This window comes from Tachyglossus aculeatus, chromosome 21, assembly GCF_015852505.1.
Source record: "Tachyglossus aculeatus isolate mTacAcu1 chromosome 21, mTacAcu1.pri, whole genome shotgun sequence".
NCBI lineage: Eukaryota > Metazoa > Chordata > Mammalia > Monotremata > Tachyglossidae > Tachyglossus > Tachyglossus aculeatus.
The window spans coordinates 28,242,488-28,269,076 of NC_052086.1; the positions used below are offsets into that span (position 1 = coordinate 28,242,488).

The 26,589-nt window shown below is 43.8% G+C and overlaps 1 protein-coding gene and 1 non-coding gene across 2 annotated transcripts in view; both read left to right on the forward strand.

Annotated features, from left to right (window-relative positions):
- TMEM132B (transmembrane protein 132B) overlaps nucleotides 1-26,589 on the forward strand; it is a 589,472-nt gene that overhangs the window by 60,930 nt on the left and 501,953 nt on the right. The window lies entirely within an intron of this gene.
- LOC119943091 lies at nucleotides 24,827-24,964 on the forward strand. The gene has a single exon (XR_005455572.1). It is a non-coding gene; the product is annotated as a small nucleolar RNA SNORA7 (small nucleolar RNA).

The window sequence follows — 26,589 nt, forward strand, 5'->3', positions numbered from 1 at the left end:
GCCGGCATTTTTAATGGCTAGTGGTCAATTTGACTCATCGTCTGAATTACTAGGTCTTCCAAGCAGGGGGTGGCTCCGGGAAAGAGGGAGGTGGTCCTGTCCCGGAGACTCAGGAGGAAAGAACCCAGTCTGACCACGGGCACGGGCAAGGAACGTGTCTACCAGCTTTCTTATAATTGTACTCTCCCAAGTGCTTCGTGCAGTGCTCTGCACACAGTCAGGGCTCAATAAGTACCATTGATTGATTTTTTTCTGAAACCAAAGAATGAGTCCATGAACCTGGATCTGATCCTCAAGGCCTCCCATTCTAGGCCTCCACAGCTGAGGGTCTCCCAGCCTCTCAGGAGGGTTCTTGCTGCCCGAGGTCCATCTCCCCACTCTTCAGCTGGGAATGGGGAAAGCACTTTGGGTAGCGAGAGCTGCTGGCCCAGAGGAGAGAGAAAAGCTGCTCCAGCAGGGGCAGGGGGATGGAGGGGATCCTTTTCCCTCCCCCAAAGCAGGAAAGCAAAGTGAAATGACCCCGTACTAACTCCTTGAAAGGGGTTCTGATGTCTGAAGTCCAGTGTGACTTTGGGTAACATGAACCAAGTCACTTAACTTCTCTGGGCCTCAGTTCCCTCATCTGTAAAATGAGAATTAAGACTGTGAGCCCCATGTGGGACAACCTGATCACCTTGTAACCTCCCCAGAGCTTTGAACAGTGCTTTGCACATAGTAAGTGCTTAATAAATGCCATTATTATTATTATTATTATTATTATTATTATTATTATGAAGAAGCCTTCCAAGGAGCTAGTGCAGAGCCGTTTCAGTTTCCTGAGTTTCACTGTCTCCCTTTCACCCACATGGCTTGGTGGTGGTGACAGTGTCGGCAGCTACCGATGGTGCCCTGTCTTGGGAAAGGGCATCAGGCCAGCGTCCGATTGCATCACATGACTGGAAGGGGGAGATGGTGCCATGTTGGACCATAGTTTAACCCTTTCACCGTGGGTTTGGTAGTTGTGAGAGGATTCCCGGGCAACTTTGTAAGTCAACCAAACGCCTCTCATGCGAACTGCTGCACCCCTGTGACGGACTCATTAAAAGATTAGCCATAGGTTGGCCAATAGTGACGGACCCCAAGCCAGTGGTCTTCTGATGGGTTGGCAAGGATCAGCAAGGATGATCCCAGTGGGCTTCAGATGGTACCACGACTAAACCTGCCCAGACAATTAAGCAGTTTTCTTACTCTCAAAGACCCAAGAGAAAGAGATTTTTGCAACCTTCCTCTGTCACCCGCTCCACTATCTGACAACTCTTCCTGTCATAAAATTCTTCTTTCTGTGTAACTTACATCCCTTTTCCTGCAACTGAAGTCAATTTTCTCTTGCTTGTTCCATAGCGAAGGAGAACAGGAACAATCTCTAAGTTCCACCTGTGTAGTTTTTTCCCAGCACTTCTTAGACAGTAAATTCTTAATAAATGTTATTATTACTACCACCAACCTTTGAATCTCTTAGGGGAACCCAGCCCTGGAACCTGTGATATTCGATGCAGGAGTACCAGTGAGGGAGTACTGGGGACCCCAGTACATTTGAAAAATTTACCCCAAGCTCCTCTAGACTGGTAATTATGTGACCTAATGGATAGAACGGGCCTTGGGAGTCAGAGGACTTGAGTTCTAATCCTGACTCTACCACCTGTCTGCTGTTTGACCTTAGGCAAGTCACTTTACTTCTCTGTGCCTCAGTTTCCTCATCTGCAAAATGGGGATTAAATTCCACTCCCTGTACTTTGACTGTGCGGTAGAGATTGTGTCCAATCTGAATATCTTGTATCTATCCCAGAGCTTAGAACATTGCTTGACACATAATAAACCTTAACACCATCCTTCCCATCTCACAAGCCCTCAAACTTGGTGTCATCCTCAACTCGGCTCTCTCGTTCACCCCTCACGTCCAATCCGTCATGAAAACCTGCCGGTCTCACCTCCGCAACATCACCAAGATCCGCCCTTTCCTCTCCATCCAAACCTCTACCTCGCTGGTTCAGTCTCTCATTTTATCCTGACTGGATTACTGCATGAGCCTCCTCTCTGATCTCCCATCCTCCTGCCTCTCCCCATTTTAGTCTATACTTCACGCTGCTGCCCGGATTTTCTTTGTGCAGAAACGATCTGGGCATGTTACTCCCCTCCTCAAAAATCTCCAGTGGGTGCCTATCAACCTTTGCATCAAGCAAAAACTCCTTACTCTTCACTTCAAGGCTGTCCATCACCTCACCCCCTCCTACCTAATCTCCTTTCTCTCCTTCTACAGCCCAGCCCACACCCTCCACTCCTCTTCCGCTAACCTCCTCATTGTGCCTCGTTTTCACCTGTCCCGCCATCGACCCCCGGCCCACGTCTTCCCCCTGGCCTGGAATGCCCTCCCTCCACACATCCGCCAAGCTAGCTCTCTTCCTCCCTTCAAAGCCCTACTGAGAGCTCACCTCCTCCAGGAGGCCTTCCCAGACTGAGCCCCCTCCTTCCTGTCCCCCTCTCCATTCCTCCACCCTACCTCCTTCCCCTCCCCACAGCACCTGTGTATATGTTTGTACAGATTTATTACTCTATTTGTTTTACTAATACATATTTACTATTCTATTTATTTTTTTAATGATGTACATTTAGCTTTACTTTTATTTGTTCTGACGACTTGACACCTGTCCACATGTTTTGTTTTATTGCCCCCTTCAAGACTGTGAGCCCATTGTTGGGTAGGGACCGTCTCTATATGTTGCCAACTTGTACTTCCCAAGCGCTTAGTACAGTGCTCTGCACACAGTAAGCGCTCAATAAATATGATTGAATGAATGAATGAATGAATGAGTGAACAAATACAACAGTTATTATTTTTGTTATTATTAAGCTCCTGTGGTTGGGAATGGGCCTACCAACTCTGTTGTATTATATTCTTCCAAGTGCTTACTATAGCTGAGTTAAGCACTTGTGAGAGTACAATCCAAGCTGAGAAGCAGTGTGGCTCAATGGAAAGAGTGTGGGCTTTGGAGTCAGAGGTTGTGGGTTCAAATCCTGACTCTGCCACTTGTCAGCTGTGTGACTTTGGACAAGTCACTTAACTTCTCTGTGCCTGTTACCCCATCTGGAAAATGGGGATTAAGACTGTGAGCCCCACGTGGGACAACCTGATCACCTTATATCCCCCCAGTGCTTAGAACAGTGCTTTGCACATAGTAAGTGCTTAATAAATGCCATTATTATTATTATTATTATTATTATTATTATTATTGTGCTGTGCATATTTAAGCTCCTTGTGGTTAGGGAATGTGCCTACCCACCCTGTTGTATTATACTCTTCAAAGTTCTTCCCACAGTGCTCTGTCCAGAGTAAATGCTCAATAAATTGATTGATGAGGGAACATTTATCAAACTCAAAGACCAAAATGTTCTTCCATACCCTTATCTCGCATTCTACTTTTCCAAGAGTCTTTAGCACAAAATTTTGCAGCTCTTTGAACTAACACCCGCTGTATTCACCTTTTGTAACCAGTTGGCATGCGATGTTCAATTACTGTCTTAATAAATCTAAGTTAAATCCTCACTGGGGCTGCTGGATTTGAGCAATGACCAAAGCAGCAAAGCCTTGTGTTTCTATTCTGCTGTTTGTGGATTCTCCCTTCCTCAGTGAGGCAGGGTTGGTTGCAGTGCCCATTTCTTTGTCCCTTGTCCAGGGATAGGAACAGGATCCCTTTGGACTCTCACTGCACACTTCCTTTATCCCACCCAATGCCACTCCCAATACAATCCCCCCTTCCTCAAACCTCTGTTACAGAGGGAATCAAACTCAGAGAGAGTGAATCAGTTAATCCACTGAGCGCTTGTTCTGTGCTAAGTGCATGGGACTGTACAGTAGCATAATGGACACGATCCATGCCCTTGAATTTTCAATCTGGGAGTCAGAAGGATTTGGGTTCTAATCCCAGCTCTGCCACTTGACTGCTACATCAGCTTGGGCAAGTCATCTAACTTCTCTGTGCCTCAGTCGCCTCATTTGTTAAATGAGGATTAAGACTGTGAGCCCCATGTGAGAGACAGATTGTGTCCAACCTGATTGCTTGTATCTACCTCAGGGCTTAGTACTGTGCCTGGCACGAAGGAAGCGCTTAACAGATGTTTTAAAAAAAAATTAAAAATCTCTTGGGGCAGGCAGACACTAAAGTAAGTTATAAGTGAAGGGGAGCAAAAGATTTTAAAGATATGCACGCAAGTACTACTGTGATTGTGGAGAGTGGTGAGGAGTGAAGCAACATGGCCAAGTAAAAAGAACATGGACCTTGATGTCAGAGGACTTGGGTTCTTATCTTGGTGGTTCCACTTGCTTTCTGGGTGACCTTGGGTAAGTCATTTAACTTCTCTGTGTCCCACTTCCCTCACATGTAACCTGGGCATTAAATACCCTTTTTCTCTCATCATCATCATCATCAATCGTATTTATTGAGCGCTTACTATGTGCAGAGCACTGTACTAAGCGCTTGGAAAGTACAAATTGGCAACATATAGAGACAGTCCCTACCCAACAGTGGGCTCACAGTCTAAAAGGGGGAGACAGAGAACAAAACCAAACATACTAACAAAATAAAATTAATAGAATAGATATGTACAAATAAAATAAATAAATAAATAAATAGAGTAAAAAAAATATGTACAAACAGATATATATATATATATATATATATATATATATATATATATATATATATATATATACAAACATTTCTCTCCCCATTAGACTGTGAGCACTTTGTATTGCAGGGACTGGGTCTGACCTGGTTAGTGATTGGCACATAGTAAGTGCTTAATAAGTACCAGAACTATGATTACCTAAGTGGTTAAGTATAATAATAATAATAATGGCATTTATTAAGCACGTACTATGTGCAAAGCACTGTTCTAAGTGCTGGGTTGGTTACAAGGTGCTCAGGTTGTCCCACGGGGGGCTCACAGTCTTAATCCCCATTTTACAGATGAGGGAACTGAGGCTCAGAGAAATGAAGTGACTTACCCAAAGTCACACAGTGGACAATTGGCGGAGCCGGGATTTGAACCCATGACCTCTCACTCCACAGCCCATGATCTTTCCACTGAGCCACGCTGTGATGTGTAAGTCCTGAAGTGGCCATGGTGGTGGAGGTGGAGAATAGGGCGGGGAGGTAAGAGACGGATCAGGAAAGGAGGGAAGACTCCATGGAGAAGTCCGAATTGTCTTTGTCCAGAAACGCTCTGGGCATGTTACTCCCCTCCTCAAAAATCTCCAGTGGCTACCAATCAATCTGCGCATGGGCAGAAACTCCTCACCCTCAGCTTCAAGGCTGTCCATCCCCTCGCCCCCTCCTACCTCACCTCCCTTCTCTCGTTCTCCAGCCCAGCCTGCACCCTCCGCTTCTCTGCCGCTAATCTCCTCACCGTTAGGCCTTGTTCTCGCCTGTCCCACCGTCGACCCCCGGCCCACGTCCTCCCCCTGGCCTGGAATGCCCTCCCTCTGCCCATCCACCAAGCTAGCTCTTTTCCCCCCTTCAAGGCCCTACTGAGAGCTCACCTCCTCCAGGAGGCCTTCCCAGATTGAGCCCCCTCCTTCCTCTCCCCGTCGTCCCCATCTCCATCCCCCCGTCTTACCTCCTTCCCTTCCCCACAGCACCTGTATATTTGTATATATGTTTGTACATATTTATTTCTCTATTTATTTATTTATTTTACGTGTATATATCTATTCTATTTATTTTATTTTGTTAATATGTTTGGTTTTGTTCTCTGTCTCCCCCTTCTAGACTGTGAGCCCACTGTTGGGTAGGGACTGTCTCTATATGTTGCCAATTTGTACTTCTCAAGCGCTTAGTACAGTGCTCTGCACATAGTAAGCGCTCAATAAATATGATTGATGATGATGATGATTGATTGATTGATGGAGAAGATGTGGTTTCAGAAAAGCTTTGAAGTTGGAGAGAGCAGTGGTGTGAAGCAGGAAGACGTAAGTAAGAGGTCTTTGGGGAGAGAGATGATAATAATGATGAGTATGGTACTTGTTAAGCATTTACTATGTGTCAAGCACTGTTCTAAGCACTAGGGCAGATGCAAATCAATCAGGTTGGACACAGTCCCTGTCTCACATGGGACTCACACTCTCAATCCCCATTTTACAGATGAGGCAACTGAAGTTCACAGAAGTTAAGTCATTTGCCCAAGGTCACACAGCAGACACGTGGCGAAGCCGGGGTTAGAACCCAGGTCCTTCTGACAACTAGGCTTGTGCTCTTTCCACTAGCCCAATGGGGCACCTCTGAATGTTGAGAGCAGATTCTCCATGCCTAACTCAGGGCAACCAAGGAGAAAGTTTTCCATGGACCCAGGAACTTGTATTTCCTGTGTGCTTTCTTTTTCTCTCAGAAATAACATTTTGGAGCAGTGTCCCTTTTTCTGATAGATGCTTTCTGCATGAAGATCAACAGAATATGAAAATAGTTATTGCTATTCAAACAGTGCTCTGTACACAGAAAATGTTCAATAAATACCATAAAACATCCACAGCATCGATGCACTTTATGTTGGCAGCCGACTTGGGCCAAAATCTAAAATATCTAAAATAACTTAATACTCTGTCTGTGACCTGTCACTTTGTCTTATTTTCTTTTGGGATGAAGGACCTGGGATTTTTTTTTCTGGAATTTTTTGCTGTTTGATGATTTTAGAAAAGGAGTCCGTGCAGGGGATGGAGGAACAGTGCCAGATGGGCAGTGCTGGAAGCCAAAGACATTTCAGGGAGTGGGTGGGGATGGCCTTGGTGGCAGCTACTTTTGAGCTCTTTTGCCAATGTGTCTGGAGCAGAGATCCATTTGTTGGTTCTGAACTTCATGGCATCTGCACAGATCTTTGATCAGGGCCTCCATTTTGGGGATGGTTCCTGTGCTTTTGGATTTGGACTGGGGCTGAAATCTATTTTTTGCTGGGTCCTGGAATAACTTTAAAGTGATCCCAGAGTCAGTCTTTGCAGGAGCCTTGGGCTTCTGTGCCAGTGAACTTAGGACCATAGGCCTAAGGCCTGAAAGGAACTTGGCTGACTTTCAAAGGAATGAGGCTCAGGGCTGCTGAGAATTTTACTAAAGATGGGAAGCCCATAATCCTGTACTGCTACCTTAGCCATGATGACTGCTACGGGGCTGACTCAAGATATCTGTGGGTCTTTGCGGAAGAACCGATCCAAGGCCTTAGTGAGAGAAAATAAATCAGCTCCCTCTTTGCAAGCCAAGGGTGCATATCCCCCATCTGTCTTTCCCTGCCCACCAAAAAAACCCCATAAGATACATGTGATCCTGTGGAGGTCCTCCATGTCTTCAACTCCTAACTGTCTTCCGGGCTGGTTTTGTATCTGGAAGTGTAGCTCTTCTCTTTGGCTTTCCCCACGTCACTGAGCAGCTTCTCCTTCTCCATCTTTAGGGCCTCCTCCTTGCGTTTTGGATTGTTCGGTCTCTGAAAGCACTGCAAAGTGGGCTTTACACACGTTTGATGTGTGGCTTCCTCTTTTGTAATCCATTGTAGAGCAGAAGATTTTCCTGAACAGTCAGAATCCCTGATAAATCTTTAATTGTTTGAAAACAGCTGCCAAGGCAACTATGGCTTCTTCGCTTTCTTCCCTCAGCATTTGAAGTCTTAAATACAATTGTTTGCGGGGCAGTGGTTCACTCTTCATCTCCCTGGCAATGCATTTCTCTCTCAGTCCTGCTGTTTACTGCATGGACATCCCAGGAGTGCTTGTACCCCTAGAGAAAACTAGAAAGCAAAATAGGAAATTGGGGACATCATCCTGAATCAATTTAGGTTTCAGTGGTTGAGAGGACAGTTTATAGGGGAGGAGAAACTCGGCTTGTTTTACTTCACAGAGATCTGAAAAATAGCTGACAAGGTGTTAAAAATGTTATTTTGGAATGGAAGATTCTTTTGGGTTTTTTTTAACCCTTCTATCACTTTCTCCTGGTGTCAATGTCATATGCTTCTTGGTCTCTCAATCACTGCTTCTCCCCTTTCCTTCCCATTTTCTGACCTGTGGACTGAGAAACCTGAAGACCTCCCACTAGACCCCAATACTCTTAGGCTTCTTCCTCCCCTTCTCCGTCTTCTCTGGTATTTCTGTAAATCTCCCATTCTCCCTTGATGGTGTTGATAGCTCTGTGCGAGAGTGTGTGGGGGCGTGTGTGTCTCTGTGTTAAGGGCTACATTGCTAAGCAACATCAAACGCTATGTTGCTGAATCTTGATGTTTTGACATCTCTTTGCAGGCTTATCCTCTTGGTTTCCCCGATGAACGTTTTCTTAAAAAATATGTGTTGCCAGTCGGTCTGGCTTTCCAGTGCCAGCGACGACTGGAGATTACATTGATGGATTGGGGAGGAAGGCCTTGGCATCGCCTGACATACCTGTAGTGTGATGGTATTGGCATTCTGCTTTGTGTCAAGTGATGACTCTTGTTATTGACTGGAAATCACTTTGCGCTGAATAGAATGTCAATCCAGTTAGATTATACATTTGGAGACTGTCGATGTGCTGGAGGCCCCCCCATTCCCCAACTCCCACTTCATCTGTGCCGGAGAGATAAGAATCCATTTGGGGTTACGGAGCAGCTAATCCTTGTGAATAAAGAGTTTGATAAAATCAAAGGGAAGTCTCATTACCGGCCAGTTAAAGCAGGTTTCCCGTGGCGGCATCCTTCTGGGTTGAGGCTTATGACACCCCAACTCAGGTGCCGGGCTGCTAAACTGTGTGCCAGTGTTATGATGCTGTTATTATTATTGTTTGGACAGTGATATTTAGAAACCATTATTAAGTGATTTTTCATTTCCTTCAGCATGGTTACCCAATCTTTAATGCTTTGGGGACAATTTAAATGCCTAACGTGCACACATGGTAATTTAAAACAATTCTTGGATGCCTTGGGTTCTCGTATTCCTTTCCACATTGGCCACAGTATACAAACAAATACTGATATTTCAATTTACTGCTATTTTGAGAAACGGGAAATGCTTTGATTCTTAAATCAGAGCCACCCTCAAGGCACATTCATTTTCCCTTTGTTGCCCTCTGTTTTGCATGGACAGGAATAATAGATTTTTGCTCTCTGGAAAAATTAATAGTGTTGGTGCCATCGACATTATCCTGGTCACTTGAGAATCATGTTGCATTGTGTATTGGCAGTTAGTGCCATGATTAATACAAAAACCTTTCCTAATTGGCGCAGGCGAACTCCAAAGAAGAGGTCTGCAAGAGCAGGGAGATATTTCCCTTGCTGGAGCAGGCTGACATCTTCCTGGGAAATTCAGGGTAGATGGTCCTGTTTTAGGCGACCCAGTGAAGCACAGAATCAGACATTATAGGGGACCACCCATCTGGCATGTAGCAGTCAGGAGAGGCTTTGGGAAGAATGAGGAGAACAAGGGACTGAATGAAAAATGGCATCTGTCACCACCCGTGGCACACCAGACAGTGTAGCAAGAGATCATCTTCATAAGTACAGTGTGAATGGATGGTCATTTGTACATCAACTGATCATTTGTATTTATTGAGTGCTTATTATGTGCAGAGCACTGTATAAGTTTTGGAATTAGCAGTAACGTTCCCTGCCCAAAATGAGCTTTCAGCCTTTTTCAGCGACATCAACTCGCCTCACTGTGAGGTGCATCATCTTTGAATTTGCAGGACAGATATATATAGCTAAAACAATTTGGCTCCAGGCAATTTCACATCCAGCCCCCACAATGCACTGTTGGCTAGGGACTTAAAACATGCTTCCTTCATTCACTCACCTGGGGTTCATTCATTCATTCAATCATATTTATTGAGTGCTTACTGTGTGCAGAGCACTGTACTAAGTGCTTGGGAAGTACTTAGTAAATCGGCAACATAAAGAGAACGGTCCCTACCCAACAACGGGCTCACAGTCTATAAGGGGGAGATTGAGCTGTTAGGTATCACACTATGTTTCCAATTGCACAATTTCAGTGTAGGGAATCCAGGTCATCCGTCCTACCGTTCTCAAGCAAACTGCGTGGTGTCTCCATTGGTGTGTTCCTCCAAACATCCGTGAAACACAGCATATCAGTGCTCTTCAGTGGAGAATTTCCATTTTGCTACTTCTAAATTCAGAAGTACCATACCTCTTGATCTGCTCAAGCTGAACCTTTAGACTAGTCAGATCAGGACATCCCTCAAGAAACCTGCCGAGTGAAGAGAAGAACTATAAGAATGTAATAAAAATTAATGATAATTATGATACGTGTTAAGTGCTTACTGTGTGCCAAGCACTATTCTAAGTCGATCAGGTTGGACGCAGTCCCTAATTTACATGGGGCTCACAATATTAATACCCACTTTAAAGATGAGGTAACTGAGGCCCAAGAAGTTAAGTGACTCACCCAAGGTCACACAGCAGACAAGTTGTGGAGCTGGGATCAGAACCCAGGTCCTTTTGACCCACAGGCCCACTGTCTATCCATTAAGCCATGCTGCTTCTCTAAAAAGATGTCATTATAGTCTCACTGTCAAATGTTACCCATTACAAGCCAGGTTTTGTTTTAAATTGTTATAAAAACAATTGGATGAGTGGTTACTGTTGGGAAGTAGTGCTGGAATTTTCCTTAATTACAAGCCAACTTATTAAAATGGGAACAATAAAGAATATAGGAGGAGGAGGAGGAAGAAACTTAGCCAGACTCCTTGGATAGGGATGGAGATGGCAGTGTTTGGAAGAATTTATGCTCCATCTAAAATTTGGCCTCCCACCAGGACTGTCCATGGGGGCTTCCTGTGGTAGTGGGCGGGACAGTGTGTTTCACGTTCCACAGACTTGAGCAAGATGGGTCTCACTAGTCCCAACATAATTATAATCTCCCCACCAATACACAACAAACTAGAATTTTTTTTCAGTTATGTGAGGCAAATCAATCAATCAATCAATCAATCGTATTTATTGAGCGCTTACTATGTGCAGAGCACTGTACTAAGTGCTTGGGAAGTACAAATTGGCATCACATAGAGACAGTCCCTACCCAACAGTGGGCTCACAGTCTAAAAGGGGGAGACAGAGAACAGAACCAAACATACCAACAAAATAGAAATGTACAAGTAAAATAAATAAATAAATAAATAAATAAATAGAGTAATAAATATGTACAACCATATATACATATATACAGGTGCTGTGGGGAAGGGAAGGAGGTAAGACGGGGGGATGGAGAGGGGAACGAGGGGGAGAGGAAAGAAGGGGCTCAGTCTGGGAAGGCCTCCTGGAGGAGGTGAGCTCTCAGTAGGGCCTTGAAGGGAGGAAGAGAGCTAGCTTGGCGGATGGGCAGAGGGAGGGCATTCCAGGCCCGGGGGATGACGTGGGCCGGGGGTCGATGGCGGGACAGGCGAGAGCGAGGTACAGTGAGGTACAGCAAATGTTACTTGAATCAACTTCAATCCCTAAGACTTTCCTATTCCCCTTAGGACCCATCTGCTCTTTTATTTAACAGCTCCAGTGCCTGTCTGCAGACCATTGTGTTATTTATTAAGTGCTTGCAGTGTGCAGAGCACTGTCCTACGCACTTGAGAGTGTATATAGAGTAGGATAGGCATGATCCCTGACCTCAAGGAGTTTACAACAGAACAGGGTCAAGTTAGGTTCATGATCTGATGCCTGGGAACACTTGAGGGAAGTCTTGGAGCAGCAGACTAGGGGTTGGGTCATGGATCCAGCTTGACTCTGGGATACTTCAGTCTCAGTTCCCCCCACGTGGCTTCAAGTGACATATAGAAGTCAGAGGGAGAGAGAAGGAAAAGAAGTGGGAGGGTAATTTTAGTCGGCGGCCAAGACTGGAGCAGTCCTGGGTCAGAGTGGGACAACTTTCAATGCTCAAAATATGAATTTCTAAGTGCTGAACTCCTGAATTGAACTCCTGAATTCCTTATCTTCCCTCCCAAACCCTGCCCTCTCCCTGACTTTCCTGTCATTGTAGATGGCGCTACCATCCTTCCCGTCTCACAAACCTGTAACTTTGGTGTCATCCTCGACTCCGCTTTTTCGTTCACCCCACACATCCAATCTGCCACCAAAACCTGCCGCTCTCACCTCCGCAACATCGCCAAGATCTGCCCTTTCCTCTCCATCCAAACCACTACCTTGCTGGTTCAATCTCTCTTCCTATCCCAACTGGATTACTGCATCAGCCTCCTCTCTGATCTCCCATCCTCCTGCCTCTCCCTGCTTCAGTCTATACTTCACTCTGCTGCCCGGATCATCTTTGAGCAAAAATGCTCTGGGCATGTTACTCCCCTCCTCAAAAATCTCCGGTGGTTGCCTGTCAACCTATGAATCAAGCAAAAACTCCTCAATGTCGGCTTGAAGGCTGTCCATCACCTCGCCCCCTCCTACCTCACCTCCCTTCTCTCTTTCTCCAGCCCAGCTCGCACCCTCCACTCTTCTGCTGCTAACCTCCTCACTGTACCTCGTTCTCGCCTGTCCCGCCGTCGACCCCCAGCCCACGTCCTCCCCCTGGCCTAGAATGCCCTCCCTCCGCACATCCGCCAGGCTAGCTCTCTTCCTCCCTTCAAAGCCCTACTGAGAGCTCACCTCCTCCAGGAGGCCTTCCCAGGCTGAGACCCCTTTTTCCTCTCCCTCTCCATCCCCCCGCCCTACCTCCTTCCCCTCCCCACAGCACTTGTATATATATATGTACATATTTATTACTCTATTTATTTTACTTGTGCATATATGCTATTCTATTTATTTTGTTAGTAATGTGCATATAGCTTTAATTCTATTTGTTCTGATGATTTTGACACCTGTCTACATGTTTTGTTCTGTTGTCTGTCTCCCCCTTTTAGACTGTGAGCCCATTGTTGGGTAGGGACCATCTCTATATGTTGCCAACTTGTACTTCCCAAGTGCTTAGTACAGTGCTCTGCACACAGTAAGTGCTCAATAAATACGATTGAATGAATGAATGAATGCTGGTGTGGAAGATCTGGGGTTGGGGCACTGTCCTTGGGATCTAATCAGGGTCAAGCTACCCTAGGGTGGGGTTTGGTCAGAGAGAGCCTGTGTTTGGAATATCAGGGGCGGGAGCAGGACAGTGTGCAAAGCTTCTTCATCCCTAACACACTTCACATCTCTGCTCTTCCGGCAAGTGAATGAAGGTTAATATGGCTCCACTGTAACACTTCCAAATGCCACTTTGAACCCTAGTAGGCCTGTGTTTCTCACTTGTTGAGTGGTCTCTGCCTCAGTCTTGTCAACAGGAGGACAAGAGGACTTTGTGGGTTTGTGACATGGTGATTTTCCTTTGTCGCGCTTCTTCCACCAGCACGGGAAGCCACTTGGGAAACATTTCATTCAGTATTGACAGAGTTAAAAGCTTTAGCCCAGAGTTTTCATGTGCAAAATGCTTTATGGGCTAATAATTGCAGTCTGGCTAGAAAAATGATAGTGCCTCTCTGATGGAGGTGTCTCCTATATCACCTACAAGCACCGTGTATCAACTTGCACATTAGGCCACCCTTGGTCTTGATTAAAACAAAACCGCAAACTGAAACCGGTGTCGGGACTATTAATGTGACTGCAGTTGGGGTGGAAAGGGGGGCCAAAATCCAAAAAAGCCCAGCTTTTTTTCAGTTTTCCCTGGTGGGTCAAGTCACTGGGCCCAGGGTCTGGGCTCATCCCTGGGTTTAAACTGCAGGCCAGAAACTGATATCTTTTTGAGGGGGCTTTTCACTCTGCCTTACCTGTTTTTTCCAGGTGGCTTTTCTCCAGATGTGCTCCACTGACAGCCTCCTACTATAGGAAGCCATTAAAAGTCTGGGCTAAGGTGAAAAGCAATTTGACCCTCCTTTACCAAGCATATTTATAATTCATCTGAGAGCTCACTTTCTTGAAATAAAACCACACAACTAGCCAAAGGAATGCAGCACTGTAGGCTCTTCTTCCAGATAATCATTAGTTAAGGAGTAAGCACTCAATAAATACGATTGAATGAATGAAAAGACTATAAGCTCCTCGTCGGCAGAGAATGTGTCTACCAACTCCTTGATTTGTACTCTCCCAAGCTCTTAGTACAGTGTTGATTGATTGTTTTATTCTCTACAATCAGGAAGTTTGTTTTTATCTTAAAAAATATACTGGGGGTGGGGGAGAGAACAAATAGAAGTCTCCTGAATCACAAGACAAATCGTTGAGATGGAAACGGCAAAGAGGTCTGGGGGTGGGGAGGAGGAGGAGGAAATGTAACTATAACCCGAGGATATACAATGATTGCTCACGGGTGGTAGTTATAACAACTCCTCTGAAATTCTGCAGCTAACAGTTTCTCTGTTCTCTAAGGGGAAGCCAGAAACGACAGGAGAGATTTCAGAGAAACAACTTGGCTGTGAGACTATCTGATGAGTGTTTTTGGAGATGTAAACTAGATTAATTCAGTTTAACCTGATTTAAATCCTTTAAAACTTAAATCAGGTTTATTTCGTGGGAGAAAAACATTTCTGTGTGAAGGCCTGAGCTATTATAATATTTCTAAATAGGTTACCAGAGGGCATCAATTATTGTTTTGCCATCAGTCTTTTGCCCCACTAACTTTATTACCTTTATCTGGATTTATATGACATTTGATAGAGTTTATATCACTAGATTCATGAAAAAAAATTGAGCAAGCTCACAGTTCTAGATATGTAGCCTCACAGCCAAAGGTTTAATAAATTATAAAGCAATCTATGCTGCACTTAGAGATATGAAGCAGACTAATTCAATCTGCTCTTATTTATACATTGTGTTGTACTTCAGGTCAAGAAGAACACTGAGATGAAACTTCATGTCTGTGAGAACACCCTGAGTTATGGGACTCTAGGCTGCAGGGCCTCTTTGAGCAATCATGTAAAGTTATATTGTGTCTTACTCTGGGAAGGCACATCGGTTGTATCGGGAGCAGGAGAGACTGAGGCAAGACCCAAGCATGGACTTTTTGACTGTAAGGTTGTTCATCCCTCAGGTGAGATTGTAAAAATAACCTCCTCCTCAGGGCACTTCTGGACTAGAATTGTGCACAGCTTTTCTAGAAAAGAGGAGGTGCAGGTTTGTTTGGAGGCAGGGATCCTCTAATAATAATAATAATAGCTGTAGTTTTTGTTACGCACGTACTATGTGCCAAGCACTGTGCTAAGCAGTAGGCTAGATACAAGGTCATCAGATTGGATTGTCTCTGTCCTGTGTGGTTGTTCACAGCCTAAGACAGGAAACAGGTATTTAATGCCCATTTTATAGATGAGGTCACTGAGGCACCGAGAAATGAAGTGACTTGCCCAAAGTGACATAGTAGGCAAGTGGAGGAACTGGGATTTGAATCTGGGTCCTCTGACTCGTGGGCTGTGCTCTTTCCAGTAGACCACCCTGCTTCCCTTGGATGATTGACTCAAAGGCCTGCTAAATCCTACCAATCCATCATTCCCACACCTTTTTGCAGAAAATATTTCTTTGATGCTATAAATGTATCATCTTGGTCTCTCTAACTTGAATGTTTTCTAGGGCTTCAGATTAATTAAAGTATATGCTATTGTAAAAGGAGATGCAAAGAATAATAATGTAAGGAATGCAAGCACCACCCTTACCAAAATCATTTTCCAAAGAGCCTAAGTATGCATTCTTCTTAGGGCTGAGCTAAAAACTGAGAATCCTATGAGGGTTTTTCAGATGGAATGAGATGGCAAAATAACTTATATTTGCACTTGGCAAGCATAGAGTGAAGGTTAGGCAAAATGAAGAAACAGCAGACTCCTTGCCCAGTGCTTTTAAGGCAGTGCTAATCACTGGCGGTATCAAGAATTATTTGATGAATGTGAATCTGAGATTGAAAAAACCTCCTTACCGCAAAGCAGGAAATGCATCAACAACACTGGCTTACAAAATGAAGGCTTACAAACACTTATGATGGTACATGCAGATCAAGCTGAGACACCTGCATAGTTGCTGGAAGGATACCAAGGCTGAGAGATCCAAGATTATGCTGGTTGCTTCTAAACTATGGACTTTTACTCATCACTAATGAGGTGGTGAGGTCCTATTCACACGATCAGAGAACGGCAGAAAAATACAGACAGAATTATCATCATCACAAAGGACATTACAGTGATATTCAGAAACTCCCTTTCACCACTGAGGACAAGATTCCATCAAGCATGGTAAAGTGGTGAAAATGTGAAGGCTTAGTCCAAGTTCCAATTTTTGAGGAAGTTATTACCCCAGGCAAAGCCATCAAAAATGGTTATGTAATTGGATTTGCTGGCATCCCTGCAGAAATCTACAAGTAAGGGAAGGTACAGCTACACAATACTTAGACATCTATTCAAATTCTTTCTCAGCTTCTGAAACCCTGAAGAAAAGCCACAGGACTTCAAATGCCACCAGTGCTCACTATGGGAACTACAGGGATATCTCAATCAATCAATCAATCAATCAATCAATCAATAGTATTTATTGGACACTTACCATATGTAGAGCATTGTACTAAGAGCTTGGGAAAGTACAATACAACAGACTTTGTAGATGTGATCCCTTCCCACAAGGAGCTTACAGTCTACAGGAGTAGACAGAGATTAAAAGTGATTACAGAGAGGGGAATAGAGTATAAGAATATTTATATAAATACTGTGGGGCTAAATATTAAAGTGCTTAAGGGGTGTGATACCACATTTGTTAAGCACTTGCTATGGAGCACTGTACAAAGTGCTAGGGTTGATATAAGATAATTGGGTTAGACCCAGCTTTCTATTACAGGCAGGTATGTTCTTTGCAGCCCTCTGTATGATGTTATGTTGCCAACTTGTACTTCCCAAGCGCTTAGTACAGTGCTCTGCACACAATAAGTGCTCAGTAAATACAATTGAATGAATGAATGAATGAACTCCTATGGCACCAGAAAGAGACATTGCAATTTGCTGTCAGCAGAAGACCACCAGTTGGTACACCTGCCCATGGGGGCTGGGGGGTTTAGGGGGAATTGTATGCCCTATTAATCATTCTTGGAGGGGCCGACTCACTTGGCCACATGATGATAATGTCAGCAGGAGCCTAGCCAATTTGAAGGGGGGACCAGACAGAGGGGGTGGGTTTAAAAGAGCATGGAGCCAGGCATATTTCCCCTCTTGTTCTCTGCCTCACTCTGGCCTTCCTATCCTGATGGCTATGCTGTGAGCTTGAGGGTGGCGGAGGTCACAGAAGCCATACTTGAGGTGTTTTCAATTTGTACATAAAGGGAAGTTGTTAATTTGGGGGGTAACACAGGTTAAATTAAGATTTAGAACCAGGCTAGGGTCAATGCAATTAAATCTGTCATTTTTTTCTAAAGTCTCTGAAGCCTAATGGCAGCTACTGATCTGCTTAATCCCTTCTGGCTAGGGGAATATAGGATTTTGACTTGTGTTTACTAAACCTAAAGAATTTTACTCCACCTTTCTTGAGCAAACTCACTAGCTTTGGAGAAAAAATATTATTGCTTGGGAGATGGCATTAAGGTTTTTGGCTTTCTCCCGAGGCCAACTGTTGAACCCATGGGGGTGCAAGTCAGCAGGCAACCCCTGACAAAGTCGGCTTGCCTATTTGAGGTATAATAATGATGGCATTTGGTAAGCGTTTACTATGGGCCAAGCACTGTTCTAAGTGCTGGAGCACTGATCTAAGCGCTAGATAAATATGATTGGTTGTGGGATTGTGGTTGTCAATTACAGGGGGAGGTTTGAGACAAACTGTTTGGGGCTGTTGAGGAACAGGGAGTGAGGAAGACATAACCCCTTTTCTTTAGGGTGGGGCTGAACAGGGAAGGTTGTCCTAGCGAGATTTTTCAATCCTGCCCAGGGCAGATAACAGTCTTTGGAGTCTTGAGGTCCAACCCTATGGCTTTGCCCTGATTATCCTTGCATGGGGGTGGGTGGGAAATTTGCCCCTGACCATCCCTCTGCAGTGGCCATAAAATGACAAATGCAGGAGCTCTTCAGGCCAATTAAGGATAATCTCCTTAAAAGTAATGGGGAATGAAGCTCCCATCGTTTCTGACCCTTTTCCCCAACTGTCAGAGTAGAGTAATCCTTCCTCAGCTGCCACGTTTGCAGATGCAATGAGGAGTCTGAGAAGTGCTTCTGATCCACCAGGAAACTCTCTTTTAAGGATACTGGAGCAGAAAGGACAACAGCATGATACCCACGTAGCTGCTCTATGCTGCACTGAAAGGAGACATATGCCATTTAATGCCTTGGCAAAACCCAATCTCAATTGTGTGACATAGTAGACTGTTGGAGCCCACTGCACCAGACAGACTAGCTGGGCAAGCAGAAGTCGGGTAGGAAGGTAGCTCTCCTTGAGCAGAATCTTCTCAAAGATCAGGATATCAAGAGGCAGGCTCAAAACTGGTTTGTGGTAAGTGGATCAGTGAAGCAAGTAATAATAATAATAATAATAATAATAATAATAATAATAATAGCATTTATTATGTGCTTACTATATGCAAAGCACTGTTCTAAGTGCTGGGGAGGTTACAAGGTGATCAGGTTGTCCCACGGGGGGCTCACAGTCTTAATCCCTATTTTACAGATGAGGTAACTGAGGCACAGAGAAGTGAAGTGACTTGCCCAAAGTCACACAGCTGACAATTGGCGGAGCGAGGATTTGAACCCATGACCTCTGACTCCAAAGCCCATGCTCTTTCCAATCAATCAATCAATCAATCGAATTTATTGAGCGCTTACTGTGTGCAGAGCACTGTACTAAGCGTTTGGGAAGTACAAGCGCTTCCACTGAGCCACACTGCTTCTCATCTTTACAGGTTCACAAAGTGACTGGAAGGGTCAGCTATTCATTGGTCTTTTCAGGTATAGATAGCATAGTGTCATCAAAAATGAAGCTCGGACACACATACACACTCACACACACACAGCCCTCTCTCCACCCCCCCAACCCTCTTTATATATTGCCGACTTGTACTTCCCAAGCACTTAATACAGTGCTCTGCACACAGTAAGTGCTCAATAAATGCGATTGAATGAAAATAAGAAAGGAAGGTTGCAGAATTGGTTGTAATACTTCCCGCTCCTACCCTCGTTAGCATTTTTATCAACAGTATTTAGTGACCACTTACTATCCCTAGCAGTAGCAGGGGTTAGTAGCAGCCAAGCAGCAATAGTAATAGAAGCCGCATCTGTAGCAGTAATATCAGCAGTATCAGGCACAGCAGCGGCAGAATAAAGAGCATTTATTGAACCAAACACCCTACTAGGTGCTGTGGCCAAATATATTTGAAACCCACCTGAAACCAAGTAACCTAGCTCTGTAGTAAAATGCATTTCCATTCAAGTTTTCTTGTAGTCTCATATTGTGTCAATATTTTTGAGTGTACAGCAATTTTGAAACACATTGTAGGTGATACAAATAACCTTAAAGCCTTGCGTTGTACCGTTTCATTACTTTTAATTGTATTTCAGGGAAAAAGTCTGAACAATACGAAAAATTTGTATAATATCCATTAGCACAGCTTGCCAAAGACTCAAGCTCATTAATCACACTTTCAGCATTAAAGGAAAAAAAAAATCAAATTCATCATAAAAAACAAATGAACTCCAAATTAAATGAAATCAAAATTAAATTCCTTTTACTAATATAAAAATATGCATTTAAAAAATCCTTACTGCTTCTTTCCATGTTGATATTCAGCATAACTCTAGAGATGCAAATTTACTTTAAAATATAATTTATTCATTGCAGCTTTAAAGAAATATAAATTAACTCTCAAATATTCAAGCCTCATTATCTGGTGAATTAACCAGATTCGTTGATGCTGGTCCTCCCTCCTACTGTCAGCTTTATCCCAATTTGCATATTTTTTAAACTCCTTCTAGAAGAGCATTTGGGATGCCATGGATTTAAAAAAAATCACTTCAACCTTGCTCCGTCTCCTTTCAACCTCCTGGCTTGTTCTGTGCTGTGAAATAGCAATCATATAAACAGTAAAACCTTGCAAATTTGGATTTGGGGCTGTAAAGGAGATCTAATCTGAATTAATGAAAATAATTTAATAACTAGGGTGTAATCTCCCCCCTGGGAGCTGTCTCCTCCATTAGATTGTAAACTCCTTGAGAGCAGGAGTTTTCTCGTGTAGTTCAGTTGCCCCGTCACAACGCGTCAGCCAGTCAAGTCAGTCGGTCGTATTTATTGAGCACTTACCATGTGCTGAGCACTGCACTAAGCATTTGGGAGAATACACTATAACAATAAATGGGCACATTCCCTGCCCACAACGAGCTTACAGTCTAGAGGATGAGTTTACAGTCTAGAGCTTATAGTCAGTAACCACTGTTGATATCAGTAGTGCTATTGATCAGGACTTTGGAACTGTGCATTCTTCCACTGTTGGAAGGCTTGAAAACCCCCTTTTCATTATATTCCAGACATAATTAACAGAGCTCAGACACCTTCCTCTCCCAATTACTATATCCTTAATAAAATGAATACTCCTGAAAAAGGTAACTGCCTTCCTGCATCAGTGACAGTGGTAACTGTCTGTTCTGTGACGTGCTTTCCTAAGTGGAAAAAGAAAGCTTGACAACTGTGGCTCCTGAGCAAATCAGGGGATAGGCAGAGCTGTATGCTGGCTTCTGCTTCTTTTCTAATTCTTGAGTGACCTTCAAAGGAATTCCAACCTAGAGGACATTTCCGAGAAAAGTTGTCAAGAGCCCAGAGGGCTGATCGATACACCGGTGTGCAGATGCAAGCCGGCCTGGAACTGGGGGTAGGGAGAGTCGGGAGTTGCTAAATGTAGATGTGAATTTTATTGGAATATGAGGCTAAATGAAGAACCAAACCTTTCAAACCCAGCTCCGATCTATATTCCGCCAAATAAAGTAACCCTCCTCTCCTTCCGGAAGGATTCATCATTTCAACAGAAAAATTCAGAGAGTTATTTTGGGTGCTGGTGCCTGAGGATCATTCAGGCAAGGGTGTAGTGGTCGTAAATCGGTCATAATTTTGGAAAGTTCCAGCTTCAGCCTCTCAGCAGTTCTGCACCAGATGAAACACAATCAGGTGGTAAGAAGGTCCAGAGTCCTTTTTGATTTACTCCACCTATGGATAAGAGAAGCAGTGTGGCCTAATGGATAATGCACGGCCCTGGGTGTCAGACGGACCTGGGTTCTAATCCGTACTCTGCCACTGTTCTGCTGTGTGACCTTGGGCAAAGCACTTAACTTCCCCGTGCCTCAGTTACCTCTAAAGTGGGAATTTATACTGTGAGCCCAATGTGGGACCTGGACTGTGTCCAAACTGATTTGCTTGTATCTACCCCACACTCAGTACAGTGCCTGGCACATAGTAAGCACTTAACAAATACCACTTTTTTTTTTTTTGAAAGTGCCATGGTATAGCTGGATGATAGCAAAAACCTAGCTGTGGAGACCCAACCATGTTCAGGGATTCCCCAAGACCTTGTGGGAAATCCATAGAGCTCAATGTAAATTACAAGTAGAGGAGGGTGGTTAGCAAGAATTCTCTTTGCCTCTTCCCAGTTGTGGTTTACTTTTTATAATGCTCAGGAGATCATGGCAGGCAGTTGTGGGGAGAGGAATTCAAGAGATCCAGGTTCTATTCCCATCTCTTCCACTGGCCAGTTGTGACCTTTATCTAAACACTTACCTCTCTCTCCCCCAGTTTCCTCATCAGTAAATGGAGATAAAATAGATTGTGAACACCCTGTCTGGGACAAGGACTGTATTTATCCAATCTATTAAATGATGACTTCCATTATTAAATAACATTCTAGAATCATGGAGCTGGGCAGGATCCCCAGGGGTCATCTGATCCAGGCCTCTGCCTTGAGGTAAGCACCCAAAGAAATCAAGAGAAATGGTTGTCTCTGATTTTTTTTTAAAAAACAAAAAACTCTTCATCTGAAGATTCATCACTTCACTTTGAGTCCTCTCCACTAGTTAACCTCTCTCTGTGTCAACACATTCATTCTTATGCTGAACTGCACTCTTTTTCTGCAATTTAAGTCAATTTCCTCTAGATCTGGAGAAACTCTGTAGTTTGACATGTCAGAGACACTTCTAGAGTGAACTGAAAGCATAAGATCTTCTAGACTATACATATGCTCTTTGAGAGAAGGGATTATATCTGCCAATTTTCCCAAGCACTTAGTACAGTGCTTTGCACAGAGGAAACTGCTCAATAAATACTATTGCTCGACGTCCCCCTCCCAATTTATTTCTCCAAAATATCACTTATTTTTAACTTTGTGTACCACCCCACCGTTTTGTCAATCTCCCCTGGGAGAAGCTTTTTATCTAGAGGCAAGATGGGAATCAATTCTTATTCCACAGAACTCTGCAGAAGAATTGATTATATCTCTGTGGTGTCCTCAGTAGTGTTATCTGAAGACCTGTTCCTTGGTCTTTACTTGTGTTCCCTTCAGAGGTGGAAGCCTATGATTTTTGTGAGAATGCATTTCTATTCTCCTAGGGTTCCCAAAAGTGCCACATCTGGGGCTGTGATTTTGGATTCACTGATGCAAGGTTGCTGAAAGAGCTATCTCTTTTGGTAGATATTTTGGAAGATCCTGTAGACTATAAGCTCCTTGTGGGCAGGGAACGTGTCTAGAAATTGTGTTATTTTGTGCTCTTCCAAGTACTGCTCTCTTGCACACAGTAGGTGTTCAATAAATATCGTTGATTAATTGATTTGGTCTTACCTATAAGCTGTAATGCAGAAAACTCTGGACTGCAAAGTCAAAGAAGGTGTTACTCCTTGGGCCACAGTGTTTCAGAATTTTCAGAATTTCGGCTTTATTGTTTAGGGAAGTAGCATGGCCTAGGGGGAAGAGCAGGGGCCTAGGAGCCAGAGGACCTTCATTCTAAACCCTGCTCTGCCACTTGGCTGCTGTGTGACCATGGACAAGTCATTTAACTTCTATGCTTCAGTTTCCTCAGTTGAAAATGGGGATGAAATGCCTGTTTTCCCTTGTACTTAGACAATGAACCCCATGTGGGACAGGAACTATATCTGACCTGATCAACTTATGTCAACTCCAGCACTTAGAACAGTGTTTGACATTAAGCACATAACAAATATTGTCATTATTATTATTATTATTATTAATAATAATAATCTCCCAGAAAAAGTTTTGGGAGGAGCTGGGGAGGGCCAGGGCAAAGATACGGATTTACAAGCTAAAAGAGTTTTATATTGGCCCTTCCTAGTGATACATTTCCTAGGGAAAGAATTGTTATGTTGCAGGTCTTGGGCATTTTGCTCTGTCTTTATTACTGTTCAAGGTGACTGTCAAAATTCACAGAAGACATTTCTAATGAAACAGGGATGTGTGAAGTTCTATCTTCTGCCATACAGAAGCCTTCTCTTTTTATCTCATAATAACTGTTCCCCTTAGGTACAGCTGCATGATATTCAAGAATCTTTTCTTGTTGAACAATTAGTTCAAAACAGTTTATTCCGTATGCACCTCAGTCTTGCTCTGTGGAGGCTGGCAGCCGTGGTCTGGGAAGACCTTGGAGGAAATTTCACACTTTCTTTTTTATCCTTGCAGATTGCATTTAAATATGACTCACAAATAAAATTAGACTAGTGAGAGAGAGAGAGAGAGAGAGAGAGAGAGAGAGAGAGAGAGAGAGAGCAAGAGAGTAAGTGCAGACACCCTGAGGGAAGAAGAGAGATTTGACAAAGAATGAGAGAAAAATTGTTCATCAAGAAATTGTTTGAGGTGTAGTCACTGGAAGTGGCAGTTTTATTTTATTTTCACACCTGATTTCACAAAAGGAGACTCAAAACATTGTGATGGGTTTTTAGACGTGATTTTTGTAAGAAAGGTAATAACTACTTCTCCTTCCAAGGCAAAATTCATTCTGAGAGAGCTGACTGAGTGGACAATCATTTTGTTCAGTGTGGACTATCCAGTTCCTCTGCCATCATCCTCCCTTCTGTTCCTTACTGTTTTGATTGTTTCTTGGGTCAAGATTCACATGGGTGGATATTTTGGATGATCCTCTAGACTGTAAGCTCCTTGTGCACAGGGAACAAGTCTAACAATTTTGTTGTGCTCTCCCAAGAGCTTAAAACAATGCTCTGTGCTCACAGTAAGTGCTCAATAAATACCACTGAATGATTTGGCCTAGCTGATAAGATGTAATGCAGAACACTCTGGAATACAGAGTCAAAGAAAACATTTATTGGGTCATCATCACTTTGTCAGAGTTGGAGAGGAGAAAAAACTCAGAACAGTTGGTATTGCAACTGGCTAGAACCTGCAGTAGAAGTTTTGTCCAAGGAGGAGGCTGATACTCTTGGGAAGATGAGGCTTGTAAATGATGTAAATTCACCAATGGTATTTATTGAGTACTTACTGTGTGCGGAGCACTGAGTTAAACACTTGTGAGAGTACAATACAAGCTGAGAAGCAGCGTGGCTCAGTGGAAAGAGCACGGGCTTGGGAGCCAGAGGTCATGGGTTCTAATCCCGGCTCCGCCACTTGTCAACTGTGTGACTTTGGGCAAGTCACTTAACTTCTCTATGCCTCAATTACTTCATATGTAAAATGGGGATTAAGACTGTGAGCCCCATATGGGACAACCTGATCACCTTGTATTCCCCCCCAGCACTTAGAACAGTGCTTTGCACATAGTAAGTGCTTAACAAATGCCATCATTATTATTATTAATACAACAGAGTTGGTAGATAGTTTCTCAGCCCACAATGAGCTTACAGTCTAGAGGAAAATAATGGGGTCCCACGCCTCCTCTTAGGTTCACATCTGTAGAGTTTCCAGTATTCTACCAGTCTCAAATATGGGAGGGAGAGTTAAGTAGAGGTCTGTCCATTCCATTCCTAGCTTGGGCAGTGGCTAGAGAGTGGAAGGCAATCTGCTGCAAGTCAAAACTCCCCTGTGTTGGGCAGCAGTGGCGTGGGAGAGAGTCGAGGGCAGAGATTCATTTACTGCACGGAAGGAGACAGTGGTAAACCACTTCTGTATTTTTACCACGAAAACTCGTTTAACCAAGAACGATTGCAGATGGAGTGGGGCGTTCTTGGAACGATGTGTCCATGGTGTCCCTATGGGTCGGAGGTGACGCGATGGCATAAGACAAGACAAGGTATGGGACTCACAGTCTAAATGAGAAAGAGAACAGATTTTGAATCCTCATTTTGCAGATGAGGGAACTGAGGCACAGAGAAGTGAAGTGACTTGATGATGATGATGGCATTTATTAAGCGCTTACTATGTGCCTAGCACTGTTCTAAGAGCTGGGGAGGTTACAAGGTGATCAGGTTGTCCCACAGGGGGCTCACAGTCTTAATCCCCATTTTACAGATGAGGTAACTGAGGCACAGAGAAGTTAAGTGACTTGCCCAAAGTCACCCAGCTGACAATTGGCGGAGCCGGGATTTGAACCCATGACCAATGACTCCAAAGCCTGTGACCTTTCCACTGAGCCACGCTGCACTCAGGCATGTGGCAGAACTGAAATTAGAACTCAGGTCCTCAGACGCCCAGGCTCTTTATATTAAGCCACAAATTCCCTCGAGCTCCTCCTCCCTGAACTTCACTGGCCAAGTAGGCTCTAAGTAGCCAGAATTATGAGTCCTGAACGTCCCCACACTCTGTTCTCTATTGTCCTGTGCATGGTCACACCATGTTCTTGATTGGCACCCTTGAGAATGATCAGTCACATTTATTGAGTGCTTATTGTGTGCCGAGCACTGTACTAAAAACTTGGTAGAGTAGAAGAGAGAACAAACACTAAATGCTAAACACTTGGGAGAGAAGCAGCATGTCTCCGTGGAAAGAGCCCAGGCTTGAGAGTCAGAGGTCATGGGTTCTAATCCTGGCTCCACCACTTGTCGGCTGTGTGACTTTGGGCAACTCACTTAACTTCTCTGTGCCTCGGTTCCCTCATCTGTAAAATGGGGATTAAGACTGTGAGCCCCATGTGGGATAACCTGATCACCTTGTATCCCCCCAGCGCTTAGAACAGTGCATTGCACATAGTAAGCGCTTAACAAATACCATCATTGTTATTATTATTATTACAACATAACAGAGTTTATGGACACATTCCCTGCCCACAGAGAGCTTGCAGTCTGGAGGGAATCTTACTGTCTAGAGAGTTCAGTTGGATTCAGATGTTGAAGCAGCCCTATCCTCTCCTCCCTTCACTTGCATTTGGGAAAAACCCAGATAGTCCAGATGAAGTTTGCCTCGAAGATCATTTATTACTATAGTAGTGATAGTAGCATTAGGATTCATTCATTCATTCATTCATTCATTCATTCATTCATTCACTCATTCAATCGTATTTATTGAGCACTTACTGTGTGCAGAGCACTGTACTAAGTGCTTGGAAAGTACAATTCGGCAACAGAGACAATCCCTACCCAACAACAGGCTCACAGTCTAGAAGGGGGGCGACAGACAACAAAACAAACTAAGTAGGCAGGCATCAATAGCATCAAAATAAATAAATAGAATTATAGATATATACATATACAAAATAGAGT